Source organism: Sebastes fasciatus, chromosome 5, assembly GCF_043250625.1.
Source record: "Sebastes fasciatus isolate fSebFas1 chromosome 5, fSebFas1.pri, whole genome shotgun sequence".
In the NCBI taxonomy this organism is placed as follows: domain Eukaryota; kingdom Metazoa; phylum Chordata; class Actinopteri; order Perciformes; family Sebastidae; genus Sebastes; species Sebastes fasciatus.
The window spans coordinates 27,198,357-27,218,045 of NC_133799.1; the positions used below are offsets into that span (position 1 = coordinate 27,198,357).

The window sequence follows — 19,689 nt, forward strand, 5'->3', positions numbered from 1 at the left end:
AACCATAACCACGATGAATAGCAGCTCCAGTAAATTCTGATTTCTCAGCTGCTGGTGAAGAGAGAGGACACAAGAAAGTGCTCTCATCAAATCAAATAAAGAAAAAATTATGTGCAACTTTACATTTAAATTATTAGATTGATTATAGATTGAACTACAACACTTCAGCAATGCTGAAATGTGTTTGTGTGATCTCATAAAACACCATCTCAGATGCAGATAAATCTTGGATGGAATTTCTATCTTAACATGTCTCAAACGCAGCATATATTATTGTGTGTGGGGGCAGACCCGTATTTAGGTTTAATTGGTGCAGGTGCACCTCATTGCCTCGATTTACCCACAACTCCCTCTGGCTCCCTTACCAACACGTGGTACGCCTCTGCCTGCCACAGGAGCGTGCCGCTAAACAGTATAATTAAAGATGTGGAAATGGCAGAGCTGCAAAGAGGCAGTGCAACATCCTGACCAAGCATGAGGCAAGACAGTGAACCAGAAAAATGGATTTCCTTAATACTCGATTTGTATTTCATTCAGCAATGCTCCAGTCTGTACTAATCTTAAACCGGACATTGTCCGGAGTTGACCTTTCACGCATGTGGCACACAACAGGAGATTGTCCGTGTCAGATGAATTCTCACTTAGGCTGCATTCACAACGGATCCGGCGAAAACGCAAGTCGTCCCGTTTTAAAAGGGGGTAGTGCGTCTGTTCTGTGGATACCGCAGGGAATAAACCGAAAATAAAACGCAGCGGATTACGGCAGAAAAGTAAAAACAGAATCAACTTTTGGAGAAACAGAAGCCGACATCACGCTGTGATGGCCAATCCCGTAACCGGCGATCGAAGACGCTAATCGTTGCAGTTAATGGGCCATTAACGTGACTCTCCGACACCGCGGCATAATCCTGCAGCGAATCGACGCAACGCCTAATCTTGTGTGAATGCAGCCTTACTGGAAATAGGCGAGGTTTCGGCAAAGGGTGGCGCCTGAGTAGAACGTGCAGGAGGCAGGACGTGACGCAAAAATGCCGCGGTCACACACCCGGTTCGTAATTTGGTCATAAACAACTGAGTCTCTTACCATTCCTTGAATCTCTCTGACGACAGAAGTTCCTGAATCTCGTCGTCTCTCCAGTTACACATTTCCGTTGGCGTCTTTGTATAAAGGACCCTCTTTTTCACAGTCGGATGTTTGATTTCTTCCGGTTTTGCACCAGCAGCATGATAGAAACGTCATCAACACGCCCGCTCGTTCGCTGTGAATTCTCCGGACAATGACCGGCTCTATTCAGACATGGGCTAAATTGGACATTATACAGACTTTGTACTGGGGAGCTGGGGGGGTAAAGTCTGTTTAACGTCCGGTTCAACTGATTCAGACATTTACGTTCTCACATACAGCTCCAGGTAATGCTAGTTCAGAGTTGCAGTGCACGTGTGAACAGGGGCTTTACTTACATGCTCTAGCGCACTCTTGCTATCACACCACCTATTTAACCACCTTTGCACCAGGAATCCTTATTCAAAAATGTCACAAATATGGCAATATTATGAGGTTTTTCAACACACATCCACTGCTCCTATCAAATCAAGCTGCTTTTGTCCGTCAAAAAGATATAGTATTAGTTTAAACTTTTAAATTATCTTTCTACGTTCATCCCCAGCGACTGTGACTTTGTGACTTTTATGTCTTTTTCCCCTGCTGTTTGGATTGTATAGAAAATTAAAGAGAACTGACTGAGACCTTTGTATGAAATCAGCCATGACACCAGCCATGTCCCCCACATCTGGACTCTGCAAAATAACTATTGGCATGACTGTGCGTTATGATATTCCTCTTAATAGCTGATACGATAATATTTCAGTTACTTCTTGTGTGAGAAGGCCCTGCAGTGATATTACTACTTCACCGTCATCTCAGCATCCGGCCGCATGACCAGAACTTATAGCCTTTAGACACCGCTGAACTAAACCTCAAACTGGAGCAAGGCCCGGAGACGACCATAAAGTAACCACACTGGTCACAGGACTCAGCTCATCAACTCAACGCTCATTATCACAGATGTTATCGCACACAAACCTCAGCCCATCACGTTACCATTAAACGTGGGTCAGCTCTGATACACCATCTCGCCGTGTGAGGTGGCTGAATGGAGAATGATTCAAATGAATGCTCCTGCTGCTACATTGTGGAGTTTCCATATACATTTCATAAGGTACCGTGTCACTGAGTTTAAGAGGTGTTAATTTGTTTCACACCTTTAGGCTAGAGGCAGTGGTTTGAGTCACAGCTTCCTTTTCTAAACAGTAGCACCCATCTTCTCTGCTGAGGCATTGATCACCTCAATGGGGCCCTTGTGCTGCCCAGCAAGGGAAGATGGGTGGCTGTTCGCACCTCACCCAAATTTACATCTCATGCTGAAAATGAGCTAATAAGATGATGTCAAAACAACACGACATTTAACCTTCTTTCTGCACAAAAGTCAGGTGACAATTTACACTTAAATGCAAAGTCAGCTGAGATGCACTGGATCAAATGGAGAGCCAACGTGACCAGTGGAGGAAACACTACTACCACTAAAGACAAACTGAGCTGCTCTCCATGTTTTCTGTTCTTTGGCTTAATTTTGGTCATATTTACAAAGCAACTTATTTCTATGATTCAAATGTAATCCTCAAAGTAAGATTTCAAATGTAAAAATTATGATTATGAGAAAAACAATCTGGACTGACTTTCTCCATTCATGGATATTCATGCAAACATAACCTGTATTTACTCATATTTTAAAACAAAATAGCGTTCATCAATATCCCTTCAATGTAAGGATGTTACGATACCAGAAATTTAGTAATCAATACCTTTGCCAGTGAAATTTCATGATTCTCGATACCAATTCGATACTATGGTAAAAAACAATAAATCCCATGTACTTGAACATCCACTCCTTTTATTACCGTTTGCATACTGTTTTTGTTAGGACGTTAAACAGGTCATAATTCCCTCTCTAAACATCTCCTTCAAACAACTGGATTTTTTCAAGTTTCCCACTTAAAAAAACATTTTACAAGATTACATTTGAACACATCATGATAACGTTAGCGTTCATGTTTGTCCAATCAATTTTTACTGAATAGAGCCTGAACGCATAATAATGTAAATCACTGGCACCTTCCGTGTTGAAATCGGCAGGACGAGAGCGTTAGAGATGGCGTCCGGTTAGCCGTAAGTCTTGAACCCTGACGGTACCAACGGTACCTGTCGTATTGTAGAAAAACGTGTACCATTCCCATTTCATAATTTTGGTATTGACTTGGTACTGAAGTATCGGTTCTCGTGAGATCCCTATTTCAATGCGCATGTTAGATCTACTATCACTGAATTTTCTTTTGATGTTGGGTCGACTATCCACTCCGCTTTCGAGTGTGGCCGTTTGAAGCAACAATAAACACTAGTGCTGATCGAACATAATCCGGCCCTGAGTTCAGTTGACGTGGCTGTTCACAACAAGACTATATATCATGGGGAAAAAACGACCTGGACTCTATACAACCTCTACTCTCTATAAGCTGCTCAGCATTTGTCATCTATTGGTCAACAGGCTGAACAATTCACTCCAAAACGTAAATACACCAAAACCCACTTCTTCATTAAGGCTTCAGGCCAGTATGCAAATCTATGCAAACACCAATCTAAAGAATACTTGTTAGGCCACATCGGCTCAAGGCCCAAACAGTCAGGCCTTTAAAGCACAAACGGCAACAGTCGATCAAACATCAAACGACCCCCTTTGACATCCACCACCCTCAAATCCATGTTGGACGGAGTTTGCCGTGTCCATCTAAACTCATTTTAGCACAAAGAGCGCTGCCTCTTATTGTGAGAGTGACAGAGAAAGCAGAGTGTTGACAGAGAGGATGGAGATGGCAAACACCTCGGGGAGCAGATTGGCTCATGTCCCACATCTGCCCCTCACACTGGGGCTGCAGGCAGAGCAGATCTGAAGAGGGATAGGGGTCGTTCTCAAGTGGGTTGAGGGCAAGCTGAGGTCTCTGTGCTGACACACAGAGTGATTAAATGCTGGAATTAGGGGGACAGCAGCGAACATCAAAACAGAGAGAGAAACCTATCCATCTGGGGGAATCAAGAAGGGTGAGATTAGGTGTGTTGTAAGTGTGTGTAGTAGTGTGTGTTTCAGCCTCCCACCCCTCCAACACACACACACACACACACATACTGAAACAGCGCACTTTGCTAATTCCAACAGTCAAAAGACCTCCCTGAAAAAAGGGACCCTTTTAAAAAGGTAGCAGTTGCTCTGATCCCATATCTGTTCTCTGTACTGGATTGTATTGTGGACATTAACATGCAAATATCGGCTAAATCCAGCTCTGTCCGAGGCTGAACAGACCTTTCACAGCTCTCTGAAACGGCAGAACATGACAGGTCAGGGAGGAGTAATCCACACACAACTGATACCACCAATCCAGCGACAAAGGGTTGGAAACAGCACAAACCAAAACCAGACACCTCTACCAATTGGGACATGTCCACAATAAGAGTAGTTTGATTCATTTTCCTCACATAATTGGCCTGATAATTACACTTTGAATTAAGTTCTTTCATTTTTGACACTTTGCAGCCTCAGCGTATTGAATCCCAGTGGTCTATTTACCAAACAAGTTTTATTTCACACTTTGATATTGTAATGAATAAATCACAAACACAGAAACGAAACTGACCTGATCTCACATTTTATCTTAAATGATTTCACTACCCACTCAAAGAAGATTTAAAACGGTGTTTGGCTGAGGGGGCTCCTCTGTTGACCATATCACTGCAAGGAAAGATAAAAAAAATCTCCTTTTTCCCTTCCTTTACCTTTAATGATGCCTTCTTGTTATCTAGCCGTGCCTCTCAGGGATGCGCCTGCCTCTCAGCCTTTGAAACTAGTTGCATTGTTTCAGGCAAGGTTCGCGCCGAGGTTATGGGTAATTGCAATGGCTGTTTTACATTTCAATCGGCGGTATAATCTCCAAGTCCCCATCTTCCCAAACACAAAAACACTGATATTCCCCTAATTCAGCCATTTAGATGTGATAATGAAGGGATCGGCCTAAAGTTTGCTATACAGCCCGACCAGCGCCGCTATTTCTGACAATGCTTTACATGGTGTTTTTTAGATACAAATGGTTTAAGGATTTTTCTGGTGTATATAGTTGTTGCTCTAGTCTTGCGTTTTCATTGCGTTTCCTAGTGGAGAAATTGCATCACGTGGAATTTTTTTTCTCCATTATTTCCAAGAAGTCATTTTAGTCTAAACTCAAACACCTTGTGAAACTTACAAAAGGACAAGGCTCGTCTGTGCGTTTTCATGTCAGTCTCCTTATATGATGTTCATTTGACACAAGGGCTTCCCTGTCAATTCCTCTTAATGGCTGACCACTTCTCATGCGGTAGAGTAGGCACTGTCTGACGCGGCCCTTGACGCTGAAGGACCCTGAGGTAAATTGGCTGCTCACGTTAGAAGTTTTATTTTTATTTGTAGCTGGACGAGGGTGCTTCTCTTTGAGATTCCTGAAGAACGAAACACTCAACAAAGCCTCTTTCTCCTCTCTGGTTTATCGGAGACTTTACTTCCAATAATGACCACCTCACGCCACAATAAAAGACCTCCGTGACATAACTGGGGTGAATTAGCATGGCCACAATGGACAGTGGGCACAGTGGCCGGACCTCCACACTTTACAGTCTATCAGGCCCGACCAGCGGGGCGACCACTCTTCCTAAAGACCCACCTCTTTACATCTCTATGGAGCAACTCATTAGCTATGTAGAATCCCCTCTTTCTTACTGCATCTTGCCTCTTTGTCCGAGGGACGCTCTTTGTCTCCTCTAAATGATGCCACACAAGGCCCATTTTCTGGTTAATACATATTTACAGCCATGTAAGGTTTTTGTGGGGATCCTGTAGTTTTATTTTGCGGGCCGTCATTCTAGACACCATAAACCCATTACCAAGCTGTTTAGGTAATTGTTTGACCATATAGTGGTTCTATTTGCGAAGCTCAATGAGTCGGCACCTTAAGAGTGGGCAGATGGCTAGACAACCCATGCTGGGGATTCCCAGGGACAACCTGATGTAAAACCGACTGACACATTTTTGTTGAAATTTTGGTTGCCAACTGGATAATGGTTGTACAAGGAACAGTGGTGGAAAGTAACTAAGTACATTTACTCAAGTACTGTACTTAAGTACAATTTTGAGGTATTTTTATTTTACTTGAGTATTTCCATTTTCTGCTATTTTCTACTTCTACTCCACAACTCAGAGGGAAATATTGTACTTTTTACTCCACTAGTACTTGATAACTTTAGTTACTTTGCAGATTGATACAAAATATAATGAACTAATAAATTGTATTGTAATAACATATTAGTAAAATATCCCAAAAATATTAGTAAAATATCCGAAAAATGATTAGTAAAATATCAGAAAAATATTAATAAATTATCAGACCAAAACAAATGTAAAATATCCCAAAAATATTTCAAATTAGCTCCATCTCTACCAGCTGCAACATTAAAGTGATGAACATGTTAATGCATCAATAATTATAATACAATAATATAATATAGATTATTCTGCATAATATACTTCAAGTATATTTTGATGCAAATACTTTTGTGCTTTATTGTTGTTACTGAAGTACAAGACGTGAGTACTTCTTCCAGCTCTGGCAAGGAAAATATAATAAACATGAAAGCCAACATGTTTTGGTGCTTGCCCAATACACAGCAGCAGTTGTTAGGGAGATGATAAGCATTTAAAAGGTTTAGCTTTGCATGTGATCATGAGACAAGACCTACAAAGTATCCTGTCAATATTCAAGTAGTTGTGGATCTCCTTTTCCGAATGTCAAAATGTTTAATACGTAGAAAGCAGTCCTTTTAGGTGTGTGGGTGGGTGTGTGTTTACAGTAGCCTCCTGGGGGGTAGGGTCATCCCATGTCCTGAGTGAATTAAAGGGGCCAGCTGTGATACTGCCTGAAAGGAACATGGAGGCAGACAAAAGGAGAGGTCCCAGCGCTCTCCCCGAAAGACAAAAGAGACAGAGACAAGAGGCCGAAACCACACAATCATCTCACCATCTACAATGGCCAAGCTCCTGTAACAAGCAGGATCAGGGGGATCGGCGAAGGGCTAAGCCAGCCGTGGCCACAGGTTTCATTGCGAGCCATTAATTCCACTCTGCTTAGCACATAATTAATTTCACTCTCATGCAGCAGCTCAAAGCATCCCGATAAGAAGAGGGCTGATTCCAAACCCAAGATTAAAAGGTGAGGCGGTAAAGACTTCACTAAGAAGAGCTCAGAGCAGATGCTCGCAGACCAAAGAACTGAGAACAGAAGAGGCCAATGATGAGAAAAAGTAAACTGTGTGGAAGGATAGAGTCAAACACAGTGGCCCCTCACATCACTATAGCATCAGAATTCGCTACTGACTGACTATGCCAGTTAAGCAGTTTGTCAGCACATGCAGAGTTTTTCAATCTTCTTTTTTTGTGTTGACATTGTATGAAAAGATCCTTGGGACTAAGTCAGGATTATTAACGTCCTAACAAGAAAATGAAACAATAAAGTTAACCAAGCCGAAAAAGGTGCCCCTGCTGACTTTTCCATTTGAGCTAATGTGACCAGAGTTAATGCTCCTATGGGCTTAATTCAGCCACAAAAGTAGCCAGACCCTGGGGATGGCTAATTGTCGGTGGACTAAAGCACCTGCCAGAACCCGAGGGAGCTCAGGAACTGCAGAACTGTTTTTTTTTTACCAAAGCAGAGCCCATGGTACCGGATTAGATCCCCGGAGTGCAGACATCCTCTTGGTTCCCCTCGTCTTGTGCCCTAATAGCTACCCCGCAGGGCACCAAAGTTTCTGTCTGCAGCCCCTCAAGCCATGTAAAGCCACGTTACTCCCCCAACCCCCCATCAGACATCTTAAATACTAGCCGGTTTAAGATTATTTTCCTCTAGATTCATCTACCTGAATAATGCACAGACCTGAGTGTGAGGTTAAACATTGCATCTTACTTGCAGCATCTCCAACAAGCTTTTACTTGGTGAGCAGTAATGTTTTATACATATTGGACTTCATCTAGCCTATTTGTTAAAAATGTCTATCTGGCTTTTACACACAGATTTCTCTTGCAGCATACATTTAGTTAACAGGGATATTATGTAGAGAGCCACAGTTATTTCTAATAAGCTTGTGAGACAAGGGAATACAGAAAGTTGGATAAAATATACAGCGAGAGACTGTCAAAAAGGAGGGAGAAAACCGGACTTTTATAAAGGTTGCAAAATATTTTTTTTAAGTCAAATCAGCCGTTTTATAACATAATTATATTTTAATGCGTCACCTCCTTGTCTCTTGTGAATGATTTCCTTGCTACTGCCTACAGTATGCAAAAACGTCACACATAACATTTTAATCCTGTGGGTACCTTTACTGACTACTGCAAAGTGACTGCTTTTATTTATACTTGAGCTGTGTAAATGTTGCTTGGTCCTAATTTGGCAAATTACCAGAGTGTTTTTTACAGAAAAGTAATCATTTTTCAAACCTGCCAAAATGTAAATGTTGGCAGAGCATTTACAGATTTGAAAGGGACTTATGACCAAATGGGAAAACCTTTCTTTTTGTTTAGATCTTCAAAAACTTTTTTCTGATCAATATGATAGTGATTCAACCAATGCAGTTTATAAAAGCTTTGACACACCTCATGGGAAAGTCCCTCGTTGATGGAAAAACCCTCATTTAAAAATGTTTGCATTCACACAAGCAACAAAAGCAGTTGGTTTGTAACAAATAAAAAAATGTAAAGCCACAGTGAGCTCTCAGTGAATATTATATTTAGCCAATGCCTCTACTGAATATCAAACTCCAAACAACTTCTTATAACCAAAGATGTCCCCAAAAGAAAGAAAAACTAAAATTTCTGATATCGATTGAAACTTTCGCAGGCAAAAAATCAATTGGAGTCGCGACATAAACATCCCTCAGTAGTTGCACAATAATTCAGTTTCAGATCATGATGACCTTTCTAACTCATCTGATACACTGATGTAGCTCTGCCATTGGCAACATATTTGCTTGACGTTCATCCATCTCCATACAGTGGCACATGTGTGAAGGCTGACAATGCTTTGCCCGTGGGCCAGAAAGCTGTGACCTGGGTTTAGTTGATGACTAATGCTCCACAACCAATCGATTGGACAGTGAGGGTCAAAGATAAGAAGCCGGACCCGTTGGCCAGAAGAAGCCTGTGGCCTCTCAACCATCCATCTCTGTCCTCATCTGGTCCTGCTGAACGTTTGGTGCTCAGTTCTTCCCTTAAATTCTCCTCCGTTGACAAAGCAGGCAGATGCTATCAGTTTGTCTGTCCAGCTTTGCCTATTAGGACATAATATTACGCCCACCTCTCTCTCTTTTCCTCTCTCTGTGCAGCTTGGAGACCCTGGTCATCGCAGAAGACATAGAGGACATTGTACCGAGCCTCCGGCCCCTTTCAAAGTGTCAGGACCCCAAACTAAACTTCCCCGGAGATGAGTAATGGGATCTACTGGCCCATATTGAATATGCTTTGAAGACAATCCTGGGGTTTTGAAAGATAACACAATGGCTAATTTCATAGTGTGGTCAAACTTTGGACTTTATTGGATACCACGTTTTTTTCTGCTGGAGGAATCTCATTCATTTATTTATACCCACAGCAACGAGAAACATCTTAAAAGAGATCTTTTATTCCATCCTCTGTCATCTTACCGAAAACAAAATATTTTATTCGATAGTAATGACTTCTGCTTTATGATGTTTATTTAAGATATGTATTGATTGTTAATATTTTAGCACTTTCATCCCAACGGTTTGGCCCACTTATTACTTACTTAGTTTTGTGGACAATAAAGATGTCTAATTTTATTCTATTCTAATTACTTTATTCATAAAATAGAAAATAAGAAAAGGAAAAAGTTAAAAAATTAAATAATAAAATTAAGACTCTTTGTATCTTAAAGCAGATTTCAGCATGGAACAACAAAGCGAATGGCCGTTGTCTTATGAAATTAGCAAGAAAAAGTTGATGAAGCATTCATGTTTAATTGAAAATGAAATTGGATTTCTGATATCAAAGACCTCATTGTCCCACAAGCTTGAGAAAACGTCTTCCTAATCTTAGAATCACCAACATAAATCCCAACTGCTGTGCATGTTCTGATGTGCTTAAGGACCGAAGATATCCAGGGTGACCTGCAAATTTTTGTTAGATCTGGGGGATATAACCTTCACCCGAATTGGACCTTTGTCAAGTATTTTCAAAAGCTGTCTTTTGACCTGGTTACATACTCAGCTGTTAAGGTTTACTACACTGGAAAACTTCAGATAGTGACAAAAGAATTTTGAATCTCAGAAATATACCAACCGGAACTTCCAGTACTTTTTAATAATCATCTTAACGTTTGGTTCTCACTATTTCTGTACGTGCTAAAGCCCACCCACTGAATAGGAGCCATTTGTAGATGCCTGAAACAAATAATGACAAAAATATTAGTATGTGACTCAGGGCTTATCACAGCATCATAATGAGTTTAAGTTATTAATTGGTCTTAAATCAAGTCAATTTTATTTATACAGGCCAATATCACCACTTTGACTCAAGGAAATTTGTTTTAATGCCACTACTTTCTTCAACACTTTAACGCAACTTGCAATTTTTAGGTTGTAGCGGGCTCAGTTTTAAAGCTTGAACATACTGGCATCATGTGAAACTAGAAAACCTAAAGAATCCATCGGTACCAACCATGTCATACTAGTCTGTCGGGAAGGAGGTTAAATAACATTCCAAACCTATGCTAAATTTTGGCGAGGAAAAACTGTCATGGCCATTTTCAAAGGGGTCCCTTGATCTTTGACCTCAAGATATGTGAATGAAAATGGATTCTATAGGTACCCACAAGTTTCCTCTTTACAGATATGCCCACTTTATGATAATTACATGCAGTTTGGGGCAAGTCATAGTCAAGTCAGCACACTGACACACTGACAGCTGTGCTGAGTTTGCCATGTTATGATTTGAGCATATTTTGTATGATAAATGCACCTGTGAGGGTTTCTAGGCAATATTAGTCATTGTTTTGTGTTGTTAATTGATTTCTAATAATAAATAATACTATATAAATACAATTGCATAAAGAAAACATATTTGCCCACTCCCATGTTGTAAAATACTTGACAAATCTTACTTTAAGGTACATTTTGAGCAGATAAAAAATGTGCGATTACTATGCGATTAATCGGAATTAACTATGAACAATCATGGGATTAATCGCGAATACATTTTAATCGATTAACAGTCTTAAAAAATGATGCATGTGATGGATGATGGTCACTTAAATGTATAGTCATAGCAATTATTATCGATCTATCCCTTTACGGGACGACCACATCATATCACAAAACACACCTCATTCTATTGCAGCTGCTTTCAGTCAGTTCACTGAAACTTGTGACATTTCCTTTCTGTTGCATTATTATTTCCATCACATTATGCCTCTCTTCATACATCTTCTAACATCCCAACTGGGGTGTATAAACCTATGATGTAGGGAACTCTAAATCCCACTCTCAACAAGATATCCCCTGTCAATTCAGGTGAGCTGTATTCAGGTGCTTCTCTTTTCTCACGCTGTTCTGTAATGCAAACGCTCCCAGCTGAAATTCACTCAGTCTTTCTGTAAGCCCAAAGAGACTCAGCCCGCTCCCCAAACAAGTCATTTGCCTAAACTGCCTGTCAGTCGGGTGCATTTGTTTGCCCTGAGAGTTTAACTCTGCAGGGCATGGAGGATGCTAATTGTGTTGATTTGGAGGGGGTCCCTCAGGTGTGTGTTTGTTGGGCGGCGGCGGGGGGGCACCTGTATGAATACACTGGCATGCCTTCAGTTTACACAGGCAGGCAGGGAATCACTATCCCACCTTTTCCCTTGACGGTCGAACAGCAGTTACGGCTTCATGGGGTTAGCATCCTGCAGAGTCTTTCTTAGTTTGGTCTAATGTTAGTAATTATACTACCAGTGTGAACCTCCTGCCATTAACAAAACAGAGGTGGAGACAGAGGGAGGAAATGTCGGCAGGAGCCCGAGTTTGGGCCTACCTTATATATATATAACATGACAATGTAAATGAATTGGTAAGACCTGGAGCAAACGCGAAAGGTTTACGTAAATGGAGTAATGAATGGCTCATGTATTAAAACACAGTTCTAATTAAAAATATTCAGAAACTTAAACTTGTTTAGGTATAACTTGAACTTTACTGAAACCTCTAAGAGTGGCTTTTCAATTAAGACTATTCTCACTACTTTGAAAAGCAGAAAGCTGGCTTGAAAACAAAGTCCCTTTAAAACAGCACCTTCTTTACCCTGCCCCCTTGAAAAGGGACCCAAATTACAGGCACCTAAAACACAATATAGATGGGAGGCAAAAAACACAAAAAAGGCATCTGTGACATAATATCAAAAGGGCCGTTTTCTTACATTCTGGCGGGGCTGAAGCCAGCGTTGGCCGCAGTGGTCAGCAGCCATTGGAGTGGTCAGCGTGGAGAATTCCCTGTGCTCCATCATTCTGATGGCTGTGTCCAATTGCATTATGCCAGAGCAGCAGGTAGCCCTGGCTGCCGGGGTCGCCGCTCTGACAGCCTCGCCCCATTGGCCCAGGGGCTCTGGCCAAGGTTAACGGGTCAGGGCCTTGTCCGGACACAGGCCTGGCTCCTGGCCAATGGGTCGAGCTGGTCAGCGGTGGGGAGCAGTGGTGGTCAGACGAATGATTTATAGATGCGCCTGGATAGAGAGAATACTAAGAGGTTACACTTAAATCTGGCCGGGGTTTTTCTTAACATTTCTCTAAAGGCACAATATGTTCATGCTTTGCTTATCCCCCACCACGAGCACTTGACGTGAACTTCTTGACTTGAGCTGCCAGCTCTTTAGGACTTTTTTATACATTTAATTTCACAAACCGGATGCCATTGAGTCATCTTTTATTTTTCCCCTTGCATATGTTTCCCCTGAAACCTTCTGCTAATGAACAAAACCTGGGCTAGCTCACATCTTTAGAAATGTGGTTTCAAACTATCTGTTGCCAAAAGTAAAAGACGAGCTTGATCTGTCGCGAGCTGTTTATCGCTTGCCAACCTCTTTAAGTAATTCCATCAAACTGGGACACTTCAGAAGGAAGTTTAGAGCCTCACAAGTTATCTGGTCATGGAAGGCAAGCGAGCTCTGATTGCCCTGAAGGGCGTTTTGTTCTTGTTAGGGTATTGTGAACAGATGGACTTCATACCCACTTGCCCAAATCAAAGATGGCATTTGTTTTTCATGTTGGATGATTTTAGGGCTACATAGACGACGCAAACAAAGCTCTTTTTTTTAAATGATCTCACAAAAAATCAAATCAAGAGAGACATTATGCTATCCAGGATTTGCTGATGACTCACTTTAGCCTCAAAGAGAGCATAATGGAGGAGTTTGTTAAGAAAACCAATATTCAAAAAGTTAGAAATTATCAGCACAAACAGATAGACTTGCTTTGAATCATCACACAAAGTAAACATTTGGCATTGACGTCATAAAACATCAAGGGAAACAGCTGGCTGGTTCATATTGCCAACAATGTAAACCATTGAACGAACAAACTACGTAACTCTATATGGCCACAAAGACAAACTATTGGGCGACATCTCCCACATTCAAGGAGTCATAAACCATCCCGTGACTGGAGGAAGGGCCCAGCATGTGGTTTATTTTTTGGGGACACACTTAAAGGTCAGGCGGTAATCCACAGAAGTCTGTGAACGTATTCTCTGGGCAGAATCACCAGCTGCCATTTGCACGTGGGTGGACAGTTTGTCTCCGCTGGCCTGCAGAGCCGAGTCCTATGGCCATGAAACCTCGCTGCCCTTTCAGCTAATTGTTTGTGGGTTGCTTTTAAATTCATTGACAGTCTTGGTGATATAGTGCTTCTATTGTGTCTTCAATCTATTGTGAACAGCATTAACTATGGCTCCCGCTTGCCTGCTCTTGTGCTCCGTCGCTGACCAGGGGCCAGAGAGCAGTGTGATGCCCAGCGGGAGTGCCCTCTCCGTGGGCAGGAGAGAAGACCTTTACAGGTGCCTCGGCCTCTCTTAGCAACGCCCTGCTGCTCGAAATTTGTTGCCCCCCTGTGGGTGTCTTTCTGAGAGTGTCAGCTGTGAGGCCCCTGATGGGAGATTTGTTGATATGATAACTCGATTAGGCTCCAGGATGGATGACATGGTGGCAGAGAGCAAGTCTGCAACTCCCAGGGAGGTAGGCTCCTTAACCTCTCCCTGGGAGACCAGCGCTGTGCACAAGCCAGGCATGTGGCTCCCAAAAGCCCTCGCTGAGCCTCCGTTAATCAGTCTCCCGAGCACAATGGTGCAGTTCACTACCCAAGCAAAGAATCATGATCCTTTTAATAATTTAAGTATAGACACAGTATAAACTAGAAGACTTCAGACAAAGGAGAACTCACTAATTAAGAGCGCTGAATGTGAAAGTTCCTTATTATGAGGATTTTATTTCAGGTTTTAATCATCCAAGCTGGCCCCTCTCTCTCTCTCTCTCTCTCTCTCTCTCGTGCACCGCATTTTCCTAATTGGCCAGGCACCATTTCCCAATTAACTCTAAAATTGGTTGATGATTGACCTAAATTGGCACCAGATATCAGCATACAGCTTAAGCAGGAGTTGAAGATAGAGTTATGGACTCTGTAAATTGGTAATTAATTTTAAGCCATCAAAGCATGGCTATTTTGGTTCGCTGGGGGAGGGATGTGGATTGAATCCCAGGTAGTCAAGACTGGTATTATCAAGTAAGACTCTAAGGTACACTAACGTGCTCTCAACATCGCTCCACTTCTGGAATAATCTCAGCTCACCTATGTCAAGCCAGGGTTGCAGTATAACCTCTTTTTACCCGGCGGTTAAGTTGGAGACTAATGGTGGATTTAAATCAAAAGAGCTGTTCTCCCTGGACGAGGCTGCTAAAAGCTCTGGCATATCCGCGCAGGTGTAACAGGGTCAATCAGTAACCACTGGAGAGGTAATTAGAGATAAAGTGGATGTTAATGGCGAGGCCTCGCTTCGCTCACACATTCCAACACACACACGACTTGTACACAGAGTCTGTTTGCTGATGGGTTGGTTACCACGCAAATACACAACTCCTGTCCTTAAAGCTAAAACAGTCATTAAAGCATATATTCCTACTTATTCTTTGTTTCCCTACATCCCACAATTGCAGAAGAAAGCTCATAGACTGTATATAAGAAGTGGACACAGTCACCGTGACGTCACTCATTGGTTTGTGGACTGCCGTTTTGAAGCCTCGAGTTCAGCATTTTAGCTGTCGTCATCTTGTTTTTTTTTGCAACCAGAAGTGACACCAGAGGGAGGAGCTAAGTACAACCGAATGCTGAATAAGACATTTTTAGGCGGCCAAAAAGGTTATAATTCACTTTCATGAACTGAAAACACACCGTGAAAGGGTTAAAGTTGTAAGACGACAACACGGACATCTCCCAGACCGGACAACGCTGTGGTAGCGACCTGTCAATCTCAAAGTAGCCACGCCCTAAAACATACCCCGCTTTATCTTTATCTATCTATATATCTATCTATTTTAATCTAAATGGGACCATAATTTACTAAATGAACATCATGCTGTATTGAAGAAGACTTGAAACTAGCGATTGAGACCATAAACTCATGTTTACAATGTTTACTGAGGTAATAAATCAAGTGAGAAGTAGGCTCATTTCCTCATAGACTTTACAATCAGACTTCTTTTTGCAACCAGAGGAGTCGCACCCTGCTGGCTGTTAGAGAGAATGCAGGTTTAAGGCACTTCCTCACTGACCCCAGAGTTGTCCACTGAGAAAGCTCCACAAAGTGTCACTTTTGTCTTCATACAACAGCAGCTAAGCTTTCATCACAACTGTCAAAGTAATCTGAAAGCTAACAATATGACACCGTAAACACTCAGGTCTGGAAGATCAATACATGGCAAGAGTGCTGTCCAGCTGTCCTCCTCACACATGCACATAATGGACACACACACTCACACTCCTTCCTCCCTCTACTCAGCGCCACAAAGCCAGGCAGCAGCTCAGACAGGATGTAGCACATGTGTATCATATTAGGCAAGCCTTCCCAGCCGGCAGGCCCATAGGTGATATTAGATCTACAGCTGGCCCACTCCCTCTGTCTCCCTGAGCTGCTGCTGCTGCCCAGCTTCCGACCCTCTCAGACTGATATTTCACACATCCCTCCGCCCGTCTCACAGCTCCGGTCACAGGTGGGAATGCCTTCACGCAGAGCAACAACAAGAGAGCCTGTTGTAATGAGTGTGTGTGTTTTTTTCCCCCCACAGTGGAATCGCAGACAGGGCAAGCCATTCAGCGTGCTCCCTCCGGGTCACGCCGGAGATGTGGAGGGGCAGACCCGACACGGCCTACATCAAAGCCCTGACGGTAACAAACCGGAGCAGGTGAGAGTTCAGGTGAACGTTACTGTGTAGGGAAAGCGAGCAGCTCCGTGTTTATCCATGGTAGAGAGGAGCTGGAGAATGTCGCTGAGTGCCAGCTCGTCACCCCTGAGCAACTGCAGGAAGTAGCAGCATGATGCTCGCCATCTGTCCACATCTAGGGGGATCACGGGAAGAAGCACTGTGCTATAATATCCTTGAGAACCAAGATGATTTTTCCAAGAAAAAAAAAACTTTTGTAAATATGAGCGCCTCAAATGCCAAAGTGATATCTCACAGGTGAGCTTGAAATATTAGACTTCTGTGTTGGACATTTGTCAGACAACAGACAGGATCTACAAGCATCCAACAAAGTAATGGCACAAACAAGTAATTCATTAGTACGCAGGGATACATTGATTCTCATCTGGGCCATAAAACATCTATAAACATGTTTCCCACTCCTGAGACCCAATGATCCACTCAGTCCCAGACTAATTAGAAGCGTCTGCTTGTGGAGATAGTGGCTGTCTCATTGAGACAAAAAACAAGGTATTGATTTTTGACTATTATGACCCCCGAACATTGGACAATGACTGGTTAATGTGTCCTTGTTATCAGAGGTCACAGATGTAACGGAGGCCCCTGATGCCCTGAAGAGGTCAAGAATGATGTTTCAGGATTCACTTGAAAATAAAGATGAATTCATGTTCCCTTAAACAAAATAAATCTAGGCAAGAAACCTATTTCACTCCACTGAAATAAATACTGAGCTGCAAAATGTACATATGTAAGTTTAAAAACATGTAGTTAAACTACATAATATAAGATTGACATCCACATACATGCAGATAAACTAATAAGGTGTTCACCTTTTCTTCACAAGAGTGCATTACTCAACCGTCCTCGCCGACATTAGTATCCTTCAGAGGCTGTAGAAGGCTCGGTTTTTAAAGCTAGAGAGTAGATACTGGTATCATGTGAAACTAAATAGATCCATTGGTACCAACCACGTCATTTGATACTAAATTACAGCATGGATTTTTCTATGGTGTTCCTCAAGGCCTTGGTGTGTTAATGTGGTATTTTGGAGGGATTTTTGATCATTTTTATGAATCCTCGAGTGGTAAAAAATGGTTAAGTTTTGCAGCAAATCTCTGTAACAAATGGTATCAACCCAAAAATTGCTACAACAACTTATGAGACATAATGGAGCATGTGGATGGCCTTAATATATGTCCATCATAATGTTCTAAACCCTTATACACTTTAAACTTTCAACATTTGAATAGGCATTAACTTAACCAAAGTATATTTCTGATTTATGACTAGAACATCTTGACACACAGTGCTGAGCTACATCTCAAATTAATCTTCAGGTTCCCAGCTTTCAAATGATGTACACCACTTCTATGTGACATCTACTGTTGAGCAGCTATCTCCCCCTGAAGACCCCATGTCTCATCTAAAAAAGACAAAAATGGGTCTATAGTAGGGAGAGGGGAGTGGAAGTGGTAAAGTAATACACATGAAACAGCTAATTTGGACACAAAATGATTGACCCTTAAAATCGAAATAATAACTAAATCTATCTCTAAACAACATCAGCTAAAACAAAACGGGAGAATCACATCTCAAAACTGAAAAGGGCATATCGTTTGAGACACAGAAACAGACATACATTTTCAGAGCTATATCATCGTTTCTGTAGTTAGCTTGAGCTTCTCAACACATGCTGCTTGGCGTATTGGCCGAGCTGCGATGCATTAATCAGGACACAAATTCATTTCACATGAGTATGAAAGGCACTCTCGCCACCCTCCTACTCCTCACTGGAACACTTGCTGTCATTTTCACACACACTCACACTCACCACACTTCAGCTTGTGGTGTCGTGAGTGACGCAAGGAGGGATGTCGTCAATTAACTGCGGTCTCTTAAAAGACGAGATGACTCAAAATATTGTTTTTTTGCATATTTCCACAAAAAGAGCAGTGTCAAAATAGATCTGAGATCCAGAGATCATAGAAGTTCAAAACAAAACAAAACTCAAGGCTGCCAATGACACATATGACATTATTACTAAGTTAAGATGGAACTTAATTCCCTTTAGCGTCATTGGGATTACTAAATAACTGCAGCTACGACAGAACTTGAGTTGAATATCTGCTATTAATGTGAAATAATATGTGCTGTGTGAACTATTGATTTACAAGTTAACAAATGCCAGTTTACAGATCTGCAAGTATGAAGAGCAGGCATGGGCACGCATGCATATGCACATGACATATTAATGATTTAAACATGTAATTAATTAATGTAAGTTGTATTCTAACAAATATCACAACACACACTGGAAGGGCGTGATGATACAGTATATGAAAGAGTCTGGAAATTGACTGCAAATAAACCATCTTGCTAATGCAATAAAATCAAATATGCTTATAATTCTGCTGCTTATAAAGAGGAAAAAACATATACGACAATCACTGCATGTTAGGTTTATTACATTGACAGGAGATTTATTACGTTAAAAGGGCTATGACAGCATTATCTGCTAATTGTTTTACCTCATAGCTTTATTACCCTAATGGAAAGTCAATGCATTAATAGTTATAACAGATTACTATTATACCCGACTCTGGCTGTTTTTGTCCTCGCCTCACTCACTGCTGAGGATATTTCCTTTAATCAACCTGAAATCAACTTTATGTCTCCAGGTCAAGTGACCCATCTATAAAGATTTGGATTGCAATTAACATTCCAGCCCACTCACACTAAACTCACATGCACGTTAGGAAGTCTCCCCAGCGGTGTAGTGGTCGTTGATGAGGTGGGTGTACTGATGGGTAGGTTACCGAGGAGGAAGTGGGTATAATACCCTCATATATATATTCCAATGGCTTTTTGGCTGATAGGTGGGTATACTGTAAACCGCCGGAAAAAAAGGTGGGTATACCCCATATACCTGCGTATACCCTCCACTACACCCCTGAGTCTCCCTTTATTTGCAATGGCCTTTGGAACAGGTCATAACACCCTCGTCAAAGTGGCCCCTGGGGGACACAACTCATTTAAATATGCTGTTTTACTC

At 41.8% G+C, this 19,689-nt stretch overlaps 1 protein-coding gene and 1 long non-coding RNA gene across 3 annotated transcripts in view; one reads left to right on the plus strand and one right to left on the minus strand.

Annotated features, from left to right (window-relative positions):
* Positions 1-19,689, minus strand: part of LOC141768192 (uncharacterized) — a 38,115-nt gene that overhangs the window by 5,125 nt on the left and 13,301 nt on the right. The gene's annotated exons all lie outside the window — the stretch shown is intronic.
* The window catches only part of bmb (brambleberry), a 401,249-nt gene continuing 388,136 nt past the window's right edge, over positions 6,577-19,689 (plus strand). For both annotated transcript variants that reach the window (XM_074636249.1, XM_074636250.1), the window contains exon 1: positions 6,577-6,589. The gene's annotated coding sequence lies outside the window, so the exon portion shown is untranslated. The remainder of the gene's footprint in view (positions 6,590-19,689) is intronic.